Below are 13,449 nucleotides of genomic sequence, written 5' to 3' on the forward strand. Positions count from 1 at the left end.
TTGATGAGGACTACTTTCAGCTGCAGATTAATACACATTTAGCACGTTTGTGTGTATTTAAAGCAGCAGAGTGGACTCAGAATAAACCACTGTGCCCATGTTCACAATAACAAAGAAGCATGTCTCTCAGTGCAACAGTGTGGTTCAGTTGTGTGGAATAAACAATTTAGTTTTTTGCTATGTGGGCAATACTTGTTAGTAGGATCGATTCATTGTTGGTTTTGGTCTTTTAATGGGATTTGTTGATAATATCAATCATCCTGTAAGTATAATACCACTCTTTATTTACACCTGATACATTTTGGAACCTGATTATCCATTAAAACTCTACCAAAAAGATCAAACTTTCAAGCCCCTGCATCCTTCAGTCAGCGTACCAAACAGGGGCAAGAAGACATACTAGCTTTTAAAACCCAAAGTGTTCTTCTTCACCAAACCAAACTATAATTGATAGTAATTAAACTCAAACACATCAATCAGTCTGTGACCTTCAGTTTTAGACTGAAGCTACAACATGTTCGTTATCTTGCACAATGGAAACTCAAACAGTAGAAAGGAGAACGTCGTCATAAATCACACCAGAGCTTCCCACACTAACCATCACCTGCACCATTGTCTGCTAGGCACTGTAGGGAGAAGGCCTTATTTTGATGAATGACCATTAGGGTCCATTTGCACCGTTTCTGGTCGTGGCTAATGAGATGCGTGACAGTGTAGCGACTGATACAGGTCATGGAGACATATGGGCATTTCTGGCGCATCCATTGCTATGTTCGGCAGCCATGTGTCTCTGACATTGTGTGGAGCTCTGGAAATGGAACGAGACGCCCAGTTGTATCAGGCAAGGGGACCAGTAGTTGGGTTACACGGGAATAGGGATCAGGAGGGTGTGGGTGGGTGGAGGAGGAGGGTGGGAGTGGAGAGCAGCAGGTGAACACTTGTTCCCAGCAGGTAGCCGGTTCCCACTGGTGACCTTGTTTCATTTCCCCAGTATAAGTGGCTGATGAATAGGCAACCAAGGACCCGAACACGAATAGAGGCCAGCATTAGCTCACATATCATCAGCTGGTAACACTAATGGGAATTCATGGATAAAATATGGAGGTAATATGTAACGGAGGATAGCCCTAGTTAGGGAACTCAGACTCTTTTAAGTTTGAAGTGAGTTGTACCAAAGTTTGCTTCAACATAATGTACAAACTAGTTCTTTTCTTTTTCCGCCACTTTCTCTTAATATGCTTATGAAGTGGATAATAAACAGCACTGAGCAGCGTGTGCATTATCTCAAGAAAAGACAGTAATTACAATCCTCGACATCAAAAGCTCTGCTCCTCCTAAACTGCAGGATCATGAATCCTGTAGGCTGAGCAGCTACAAAGAAGCTGTTTTTCCACTCTTTAGCTTCATGGCCACATTTTGCAGTGCAGCGAGGCAGTTGCGCAATCAGGGCTGATTCTCGGGGCTTGTAAGATGCAGGCTTCATGGGATCACAGTGAGAACGCCTTCTTTGATCTCCCATCCTAGATAATATAGGTCATCTCTTCAGGGAGAAACAACAAAGACCAAATGAGGCGGAAAATACCATTCAACCCACCTCTGTGGAACAAGAATTAAATAGCGACTGACCATAACAAATAGCCTTACAGACCTATTTGTGGGGTCCTGATCTTTGGCATTTTTAACACAATGGTCCGTCAGCTTTTGTATGCTGATGAGAGAAAAAGGAATTTTTGAAATGTGAAATATTGCATCTGTCATTTCCTACTCTGCTGCCTGTATGTGGAGCCTGTTCAGAGTGGGTATCCATGGCAACCGTTTTATAATGGCTCGCGAAAACACCTTAGAAGAGGTTCCTTTTTATCTGGGCTGGAGGGCTGGGACAGAGGCAGCACAGAATCAAACCAGAGGGCAAAAGTGATGGCTGACGGGAGCTTGTTCATCAAATATTCTTTTTAGCTGACCTGTTTGTGAATCGCCCCCTCAAAAGGTGTGACTTAAGGCAACGTAGGGGAAATAATGAAAAGAGCTCACCCTGAGAGACCAGAGGAAATGTGATGACACAAGAATATGTCCATTTTTCATAGCAATGCCAAATCTCCTGACAAACCTCTCCTGGGTTGCAGATTCAGAGATCCTGCTGCTGCTAATGCTTATTTTTATATTAACATTTGGGGCAAATACATAGAAAGACTGCAATCGCTGCATGTGATTCAGTGAGACATTCTTGCTCCGACATTCACTGTACAGGAGCATGGGTTCCGTGTCCTAGAGGACAAGTCCAGTCATGTGGAATACAGCAGGCGTGAGCATGATGGGAGGGGGGCATACAGCCAGCTGGGTCTTCTGCAGGGGTAAGTCAGAGCCCATGCCAGGAGCTGACAGGACCAATCAGGGAAGAGCTCGGGCCTCATCCATGCATGCTAATCAGCCCTGTCGGAGGAGCCCGGGTCGAGGGTATCTGCAGGTGTTCATTGCCATGGATACAGCAGCAGTCACACAATATTACCTGAGCAGGTAAACCAAGCGGAAGGAATGCGGTGTCTTGGCATTGGTTGCACGAGGCTCCGCGACCTTCAGTTACGTCATCGCTTCTCAGAACAGTCAAAGGCTGTGGAGTGAGGAAACAAAAAGGTTGACTACTTTTCATATTGTTTGGATGCTTAGCAGCTAAAGCAGTGCTTGATTAATGAAGGATTGCAAAAATGAACATTTTCCATTGTTTTCTGCACAAAGAGTTGGGGAGAGAAGAAGAACACTGAGTCTGAAAACTAAAAAACAAGAACACAGAGTCTTAAAAACATGTAGGCTGTGGAAAAAGAAGTCGTTCATCATTTCAGCACAATCCTATAAGTGGATTTTCAGCTAATGCGGCCAGTTTGTCTTTTTGTCACACCTCCACTCCTATTTCTATTTTCAGTTGTGTGACACATATGGTGTTACCTCAATTTTGTGTCAGGTGATTTTGATGATGGTGTGATGGGAGACCAACAAGCAAACTCCCAAGAGTGTTCATTCTTTGGATAAGCTTGTTAATCACATTAAAAGGCTCCACTGAGTCACCAGAGTGACTGATACAAAAACATCAGTAGATGATAGATAGATATAACTGTTGGGAGGGGAGACTTAATTATATTATTTTGACTTTGAGAGGATCAAATATGCTATAAATTTGACAATGTGGATTCTCTCCAAAGCTGATTCGCTTATTTGCACTACAACACACTGTTTTTCAATGCATATATTTAGCACATTAATCACTTACCTCCATCACAACATTTGTTGTCAGTTGTGTAGCAGCTGCTGGAAAACGTATTTCCAATCAAAAGGGTTTCATCTTGGTGGTCGACCTAACACAACCACTTTTGACTGCTTTTATCTGGAGCATCTTTGAGGTCATTCATCTTTTCATATGCTAATGTTTTAATCAACATCTACCAATGAATTAAGCTTTCGCAGGGCTCAGACTCATTTGTGTTATCGGGCAAATTAACCTTTACCGCTGGAAGGACAGTTGAAAATCTCAACTGTCCAAGTGCATTCAGGAGGTATTAATTTCCCCTCAACAAACTGAAGACTGTGAATTGAGTGGTGACATATTATTGTGGGTGTATTTTGCAATTTGCTTCAAGCACAATCCCAAAATACATTGAACTGTTCAGATTCTTTTTCACCACAAACTTAAACAAGGTCTCACTTTATCACACTGACAGCAATATGATCTAATAAATATTGATTCTGTGTTATCCTCCTATTTTTGAGGGTCAGAAAAGGGTCACGGTTCTCAGTGATATACAACCTGTTCTGTCACTGATCTCCTGTATTAAAAGGTGACATAAAAAGAAATAATGGTCAGGAGAAGATTCAAAGAAGCAAGCAAAGCAGAGCAAGTAAGCAAAACTTATATAGGACATTTTATTCCAGCATGGATACAATGTGCTCCACAGGGAAGCAAAAAACATTGTAGGAAAGGATTGTTTTCATTCTGCTTTTAAATTATTCTTTAACCCAACAAACTGCAAACAAAACACTTATATATTATCACCTTTAAAATGTGATATGTTGAGCGTTTTACCAAACCAGCATCGAGCAGAGGGTACATACAATTAGCTTTTATTTGGAGTTGTGTTTCTGGCTACCTGATGAAAGTAAGTCCAATATTCACTCCTCCTCTAGCTCTGTTATTGGTCTGCAATGCACCATCTCCTGAGGGAAATATCTGGCTCTTTGGCTGCTAAATGCAATCTGGCAAAATGTTGCTAGAGTTAGGACCATGGAAAAACAAAATCAGTCTCGACAACTTTCGATTTGGCCCTTGGAAGAGATGACCTAAGAGATGTATTAATATTCGATAAGCAGGATGGGGAGGTACTGTAGAGTGAAGCTATATAGGGCAATACAGACAAGTAAGAGTTTAATTTTTAATTTTGATATTAAACAGGAGTCTGTGCAGAGGTGTGATTTATGTTTGGCATCTGTTGCATTTTGAATTAATGTACTACACTTAGCCCATAGCTTTTGCCTGTGTTCTTCACAGTAGGCAGACGAGTAAGGAGCGAGCTGCAATAATACCTGTGATAAAAAGCTTTTCATTTAAAAAATATATATTTTTAGCCATGCTAGCATGTGGCTCTATAGACAGTAGTGTCAGTTGGTGCATCACTTTGGTTCTGACTTTGGTAGTCCTCTGACTTTTCCTCTGGCACTACAATGACGTTGACATTTGTGGTTTTGAGTGAAATATCTCAACAACTATTGAAAGGTCTGTCACGGCAGTACAGTACAGTTTGTGTCCTTCTCAGATTGAATTGTAATTACTCCTGTGATCCTTTAATTAAGCACCATCAACAAGTCAAAATTTCAATTTGTCCAGTACTTTGATTAATGACCAAATATCTGCAAAACTAATGACATTCCCCTCAGTGGCAGCTGTACTTAATGCAATTTATTGTCCTTGTTAGTATGTCAGTATGCTGAACCGATGATAGCATTTAGCTCAAAACACTGCTGTGCTTAAGTACAGCCACACAGGGCTGGGATAGACTCTCACTTTATATGATAAAAATGTGCTTTTGTTCCACTGGTGAAATGACTGTGGCATATAAAGCCAGAATCAACAATAACCCCCAGATGTCCGACCTTTGTAGAAACCTCATTATCATATTTCCTGGAAACAAAGCCAAAAAAAAGGAGCACATTTTGTCATTATAGTAAATACTGTGCAGTGCCAAAAAGCCTCCTAACATTATGAGTGCATGCAGCAGAACATGTTGTGTAAAATCACTCAGACATACTGTACACTCTAGCATTATCACCTTCTGCTGCTGGGGAGTGCATGAGTGGGAGACAGAAAAGCAGAGAGGAGAGGGAAACACAACAACAAAGCAGGATGTACATTGGCCAAAGACCAAACTGTCCAGTGAGAGCGCCTACTCATCACTTTCCTCTGTGTCTGAAACGCACTGAGAGCAGTGGAGGGTGGCAGCACAGTGACTGATTCACTCCTTTGTTTTAACTACATTAATATCGACACAGGCAGGGCAGAGCTTAGCAGGTGCTTATGTGCTCTGACTTTGCTTTATGTTAATGCACATTATGTCCTCGTTGTGCATCGTCAACTCTTCGCTTTAACAATGGATGTTCTGTATATAAAAATCAATAAACAGGAAGAGACCTACACAAATAGCTTTAAAGAATATGCTCTGGTTAGCATATAAACCATCAATGTGCATTTGCTGAACTTGCCATGGTTTGAGCCAGTCACTGGAAATATATACTCCTTAATGCAGTTTTTTATTAGTTTGTGGCATCTTTGTCTTATCTTATCCTTGTTTTGTTTTTGTTTTTTTTTACAAACTGCTTTATATTTCAGTTTGTGAAATTTACTTGAACCCTAAAGCTCAAAAAACTCTGGAACTGGGTTTAAATTTTTTCTTGATATATTAGTTTTTCTGCAGGATTGTCACGATAGCGCTGATGGTATCACAGGGAAATTCAGACACTCAGTAATCCAGGACAGCTTGAATTGTTTCAGATGCTGTATGATGACTGAAATGTTCCACAGGTATCTCTGTTCAGCCTGATTTGATAGCATCACTGACATCCTGCAGATTTTTCAGAAGCAAATTTATGCAGTGAGTCTGTTCCCTTTTACACCTAATCTCAGCCATGCTCTACTGAAATGAGCCGGGAGTGAAATTAAACCACTCTCGTGTTCCTGCATCCATTGATGAAGGAGCACACACAGTCAACAGGCAAGTTAATAAAAGCTGTGTGCATTCAAATAATGCACAGTTGTTACCAGGGGCCCACTGTTTGCCAAGAAAAGCTAATATGCAACAACCAAAGGCCTGTACATTTGACACAAGGCCGGATGGATCAATCGATTCACTCTGTTAACAGCAAATTGTGACCCTGACATCAGCATCTTGTGACTTGTATTGTAATTCATCAAACCAGCAAAACATTTTCCACTCAATTGTGCAGTCTTGGTGATCGGTGCTGCCAGTACAGCTTGTTCTTAGCTTAAGGATAAGATCAGTTCTGCTGCTGTACTGTTCATCCACTGGTGACAGATTTGCCTGAAGAGATCAAAAGGGCTCCTTTCAGAAAGAGGAGATCCTGAAGGCAGATCCCGCTAAGGAGCGGAGGAGTGCTAACACTAATATCTGAAAAGTAATGCTTCAAGACAGTGACCCAAAGACCAACCACCCTCCAAAGCCTGACATGACAAGAACAGATTGCTGACACATACATTTGATAGTAGGATGTGTCAGTTTTAGCCCTGCAGGTTCTAATGATGGATGGATGTGGATGCAGATGGAGATCAGACTGACAGCAAGGAAAGCATAGAGAAGTTTTCATGAATACGGTAAGAACCACCCTTGGGGTCGATATGGGCTCAGGCTGAAACAGATCATTTTTTTCTCTTGTGCATTTCTCTTCTCTTGAGCTTCATTTTCAGAGAAAGTAAAAACACTTGAGTTGAGGTTTTGCTTTCTATGTATGATGATGATGTCAACTGTGGGCAACCCTGTCAAGGAGGCCCTTCTGTATGTCTTATTACGATCAAAAACGCCTACAAATTAAAGGACAAAATAAGTCATTGGTTTGCTCTCCAAAATGGTAAAGGTCTGTTTAGATTTAGGCATGAAACCAATTTGGTTAAGTTCAGGGAAAGAGCTTTCTTTAAGGTTAGGAACATTCGTCATCATGGTTACAATAATAACCATGGTAAGGGAATGACTAGAATCATGTTTTTTTTTTTAAAAAAAAAAGCCCTACAAATGAGTAAGAAAGAGCTACATCCCACATTAAGGTCTGAAATTGAATTAATATCAAGCTTGTATCGACTGAAGGATCACCTCTTATCTGGACTTTGGTCTTCCCTTTGCTGGAATTAAGTCTGCAGAACCAGAGATAGGAGTCTTAACATTTCCCATGTTCTTGCCAAACTCCGTAGTCTGCTGAACAATGGTTTGCTTACCACAGCTAAATCTCTAACAAATATCTCCCATTGAAAGACCTGGAAGAAGAATTTCACCAAAAGGGGAGTAAGACATCCTTTGAGGATACAAAGATGATGCTCCTGTGGCATGAGACAACTCTATCCTGCCTGGTCCTACAGACCAGTATGCGTTTCTTCTCTGAAAGGGTAAGCAGCAGTAGCAGCAGCAGTTGGTCTGGGAAGGGGTCAGAGGAGCCAAACATGAGTCACCACGCTCAACCTCTTTGTCCTCATAGTGAGGTTACCAAATGGTGGGAGTGATGAATGTAGCACTGCCATAATCTCACCACAGCAAAGCCTGGCAGTTCTCTCAGTCTGGCTCTGGATCCAGAGAGAGGAGGAAGAATGGGCGACTGATGAAGGCCGACGAGTGGTGAATGATATGATAGCGTCACCACTGTTGCATATAGAGGCAGTCTTCGTATGGTTGCAAAGGGTCATCTTGTTTGGCTACACCAAGTTGTGAGATAAGGAGATGAGGAACCACACTTGCAAACAACATTCAACTTCATCTCAAGGTGAACAGTTATGTAACATACCTTGAATACTTTGTCCATCACTAATTACACACAGAGCCTTGAAGTATTTTCTCTTCTACTAAGAGTAAAAAAAATAGGAGAAAATGGTAAAGTATTTACATTTTGTGGCTCATCTTTCTTTTCATTTTTCCCCTGTAGGGTAAAACATTAATCTGGGAGCTCATCCAAATTGTAAAAGTACATATTTTCACATTGCAACTGCAGGGAGTTTTTATTTTATTTTATTTCTCGGGGTTTTTGAGATATCCGTCTCCAACCCAACACAATGGAGGGGATGAGAATTTCTTTTGCAGAGCTCAAAGCATTGAAAAATTACATATGAAAAATTAAACAGCTCCATCTCTTTCCAAAAACGGTGCCCCAGTTAATCTGGATAATCCACAGAACACAAGATATACGTATCACTGATGTGCCTCTCCAGTAGGAAGTTATTCCAATGAAAACTGTTCACAGTGAAAACAAGTTGTGAACATAGTTTTAACATATCATCTCCTTTTAATTTGATATGCTGAAATAGTTTCTGTACATATCTAGCTGTTATGGAGCAAAATTATTACACATTGGAGTTGTGTTTCTGTCCACCTGGTGAATCTAAGCCCAGTATTCACTCTCCTTTGGCTCTGTTTTGGTACCAACTCCCAAGAGAAATATCTGGTTCTTTAGCTGCAAAATGTTCCGTTATGTTCACCAGCAAGTCTCTAACTCTGTGTCTCTGCTGTTTGGTATTGAGCAGATAGCGCACAGGGGATTTTTAGAGCTTCTTCACCAGAATCACCTGCTTACTGCAGCTAGAAACAACACAATGAGAGCAGTGAAAGTGAACCAAAACAGAACTTGTAGGTCAGAGAGCTGAATAATTAAATGAAACCTGCGATTAATCTCCATAAAGTCGAGGGGAGCTGCAGATTCAGGTGATTATTTGCTAGTTTCATCACTACGAGCAACCTTTTACATTGTCACAGTGTTTTCACACTGTCATTTGATACATTGTTATATAAAAATACTGATTAAAACCTGCAGTGTGGAATCTTTGTCTCCCCCCTCTGGCAGTGACTGTTATTACAATCCGTGTTTGTCCTCGCCATTGATGGCTTTCTTTGTACTCCTTCCTCTGAATGCTGGGTTTCTTTTTATCTGGAGCAACGGGAACTTTATTGTGGAAACTTCCTAGGTTTTTCTGCCATAGGCTCCACCATGCTACTAGCTGCTGTAGCCTACTTCTTCTCTGTTGCTACGGTTGCTCTCCTCCTCAGCTCTGGCAAATCAATAACTACTGGTGTGCCGGCATGGGAAATGTCGCCACAGACACCAGATTTAAAACTCCAGTGTACTGTGAAATACAGGGAGATTTACCTGGTGCTGATAGGCTTAATCAGCAGTGAACCCGTTTGGTGAGGACTTGATTGTAATGGACGTTAATTTATATGTGAAAGTCCCTCTCTCAAAGTGGAACTGGAAATGCTTGGCTCCCTGACTTCCTTTTTGCTTGCACACATTTGAATTGGTTCAGTACTTCCTCACTGCAAATGCACCATATGACTGCACACATCCACTCATTCTAATACAAAATGAGTCAGCTGAAGAGTCCACTCCAGGTTACCTTGTCATGCATGTCTCTAACATCCACCATCTCTATGTACCTCCTAATTAGCACCCGATGAACACACCACACATCTAAGCGCAGCACTGCTCTGGATCTCAATATAGATACACTATCTTGACATCTACCTTATCCCACTTTGGATCCCTTTGTCTGCTCACCATGTTGCAAGCGCTGAACACAGGCAAGCTCGGCTCGATATAATGCGTTGGAAGATAAAGGAACTGACTCCCTGCCATGCCAAATCTATCCAGAACGCTATTACGGTGCCATGGCAACAGATGAAGACATGCAGGCCTCTCTGGATGGGGGCACCGCTGGTTCACTCGTCTTCTCTGCTAGACTGACTGGCAGGAAAGCTCCACGGGGCTGCTATGGCAACAGACTGATCATATGCAGAGAGAGGGGCTGTTGGCTGCCACGGCAACATGGGGGCCAAGTCGTCTGTTTCCCCCTGAGTTGCAGGAAATTAGATTGACTTTGATGAGGACTTGACCTCGGGCACATTCCCAATATCAGTTTGCATCTTGAGGATTTATGATGTGATCGAGATTGATGTTAGAACATCAGCATATACTGTACCTGTGTGTGCATATATTTTGGCATGTTAGACCTACAAAAACACAGTAAAAATGTGACGCAATATGCCAGCCATACACCAAACTAGGCTATCCACTTGTGGGTTGACACTAAGCTTGCAACTTCTAAAATATGTAGTCAAACTACTGAAATATGTATGCCACGTCTGTGCCCGGGAACACTGTTTCTCCAGCCTTCTCACATCCACCCTCTAACCAAGAGTACTACAGCACCAGCAGAGTCAGAAGGCTGACAATGCAATCACATCAAACTGTCAGGGGGGATAGGAACAATGTCAGGAGACCAGAGACATCTTACTCTCTCCCCTGTCTCCCCCTCCATCTGCATGAAAATGGAGGAAATATGAGATATGGATTTGCCTGAGATGTGAGAGCTCGACAGGGGCGCTTTTTGTTTGTTGAGCTGGTCCATTGATTGATCGCTCGCTTCCCCCCTTGGCAAACGCTCGATGGCAGGGCTGCAACCGAAAGCAAATACGCTGAATTATTGGAAGTCAGCTCAAAACAGCTGCTGCATCACTCTCCGAAAAGAATAACGAGGATGTAGGAGTGATTAGGAGCTTTAAAGTCTTAGAAATCACTGGCAGAACTTGTCATATTTTGAGATCACGTCAGTGGTGGTTTGCATTTTCCGCACCAACACTTTTATAGTCGATTAAAATATGCAGAAGAGAAAGACACACAAGGGCCATTAGAAGATGATGTCCACTTCTGCTCACATACAGATTTACAGTCCAGCCTGTGCAATTGTTTGTGGTAAAAAAGCAAAGGAAGGGGTTGGGGTGGGGGTGGAGGGGTGGTGGTTAAGAGAAGAAGGCAGGGAGAGAGAAAGAGAGAGAAAAAAAGAGTATAATCCAGTCCCTGGAGATGGAAGCAGGCTGTTGTGCTCCAGTTGCTTCAGCTGCCCTTTGACCTATGTGTGGATCTGTGTTGCATGTGTGCATTAGTGTGTGTGCGTGCATGTGTGTGAGAATCTGCAGTGATGTATGTGAGTGTGCTGCGGGGCTGTTTGCCTGCAGTTCAGTGAGCATCTTGATTATGAGAAAATACACCATTTAATCTTTCATCGGCAATTGCAGGGTGATTAATTATTCATTGGTTTATTCATTACATTGTTACATCAGCGCAGAGGAGACTGAGTGTGAGAAAATATTATGTTCGTGACTTCAGTATGCATATGCAGGGTGGCGTAATAGACAAATGTAGTCCTATAAACTGAAGATATCCGACTCTCCATCTATCTATGTATGATTGACATGTAGAAGTGCTGATTCATTAGTGTCAATACAAACCTGAAATATCACATATGCTCTTATCATCATCAGGTCATTTGAAAAATGTAATAATTTAAAGAAATGTTTTTTATTGAATTATCAACTTTGGTGAATAACATGTTAATGATGTGAACATGAATATGAGCTTTCAACTAGGGATTAAATGTAACCTGAGACTGTATCAGAGTGAAGAGTGCTCTCCACAAGCTGCTGTTGACTTTATTTGACATTGTGCGGCTGAGAGCATTGCCTGCTCTACACTGCCATCTCCTGGACATGTAACGCCACAAAAAGCAACTCAAAGCATCTCAAGGCCAGTGCATCTGCAGCAGCAGACCTTGCTCTTCTCAATTGCAGCTCATAAAAAATTCATTTCCAAAGGTAATGCCTACCATTTTGGAAAATGTGAAACTTGATTCCTGCAAAGTGATGTCTGGGATTAAAGTCAAACTCACTGTCAATAATAATTGAGGCTGGTAAAATAAGTATATGAATAGCAATACATTTTTTTCTGCATATTTTTGACACCTTGTGTCTCCTTGTAGTCATTTTCGAGTTTCTTTGTAGCAGTTTTTAATCTCTTTGTGGTTGCTCTGAGTCTCTCTGAGGTTGTTTTGCATCTCTTTGTGGCCTGTTAGAATCTCTTTACAGTTGCTCTTCCTCCCTTTGATCCCATTTTGAGACTTTTTGTTGTGGTTTTGCATCTCGCTGTGGTTGTTTTTTGTCTTTTTGTGATCATTTTGCTTGTCGTTGTGTTTGTTTAGCTGACACTCCTGAACAGATATTGTACTGAATACTACAGCACACCATACAAATTATCCTAGTGGTCCTGTTAAGTGCTCTATCCATGCATACATGACAGGTATACACTGAGATCAGTTAGTTAATGATCTCTGTCATTTTCTTGGCTTCCCATTCATTTTTTGAGTGTTAAGGATCTCTGTTGCTGATTGCATTGGACATAAATTACTATACAGCTCTGCAAATGTGTTTGTGTGTCCATATGTCATGCCTGTGCCTCTCCACTCAGGGAACATCTGGTGTGAACTCTCCCTGCAGCTCAACTCACATCAAGCATCAGCAGCCGGAGCAGCTCCCCGTCTCCTCCGTATCTCCTTCCCCTTCCACGCTGCGACTCATCAGCTCCCCCGGTCTCCATGTGTGAACAGAGGAATAATTCACTGCACCAGTCTTGCAATGAAATATGAAACCATCCCCGCTGCCACAGCGCCTGTAGCTCTGACCAGACGGAACATTCTGTAAAGGGAAAAGATGATACCTTCAGCTTCCATGAGGCTGTGCCAGAGATTCCTTCCTCCTGTCCAACAGAAAGTCTTCAAGGCACTGCTACAGTCTGCAGGGACAACCTGCTGAATTAAGAGCCAATAAAAGTGAAATATCATATGTTTTAGGAAGTGGGACACTGTTAGCTGTTTCAGTTTTTGAATCTACACTATGTAACACAAGGAAACATGGAAGTTGTGTAAGTGGTGAATTGGTAATTAGTTGTCCAAGGCTGTGTTTCTGGGCATAATAACAGCAGAATTGCCAAGAGATGCATAGTGTTAGCATAATATACGCTCAGTCACAACAACCTTATTTCAGAGGGGTAGAGTCACAAGAGTAGCCTATCAAACTGAAAACCATCATTTACTGACACTGCAGAAAGAAAAACATTTCACCCAGCAAAAATAAGATTTCATAATGCGTTGTTTGCAAAGAATGATCAAACTAACCCCTACTGTTTTCATTTATCTACTAGGTAATCAATACAAGTTACTCAGTTTCTAAAGTCCTACAGTGCTGTACTGATTACTAACAGCTCCAAGTGTCAGAGTTGTTCATCAAATAACTTTATGCAAGCTATGTATTCTCAATCCTGCTCACAGGAGTGTAGCTTTTTGAAAGCAGCAGTCTGAGGCTTACGTTTGAG

The 13,449-nt window shown here is 41.7% G+C and overlaps 1 long non-coding RNA gene across 1 annotated transcript; it reads right to left on the reverse strand.

Moving 5' to 3' along the window:
* Positions 1-267: 267 nt before the first annotated feature.
* Positions 268-12,929, reverse strand: LOC127142331 (uncharacterized). The gene is made up of 2 exons (XR_007812918.1): positions 12,586-12,929; positions 268-2,608 (listed from the first exon to the last, which is right to left on the reverse strand). It is a non-coding gene; the product is annotated as an uncharacterized LOC127142331 (long non-coding RNA).
* Positions 12,930-13,449: the final 520 nt, after the last annotated feature.

This window comes from Lates calcarifer, linkage group LG4 (genome assembly GCF_001640805.2).
Source record: "Lates calcarifer isolate ASB-BC8 linkage group LG4, TLL_Latcal_v3, whole genome shotgun sequence".
In the NCBI taxonomy this organism is placed as follows: Eukaryota; Metazoa; Chordata; class Actinopteri; family Centropomidae; genus Lates; species Lates calcarifer.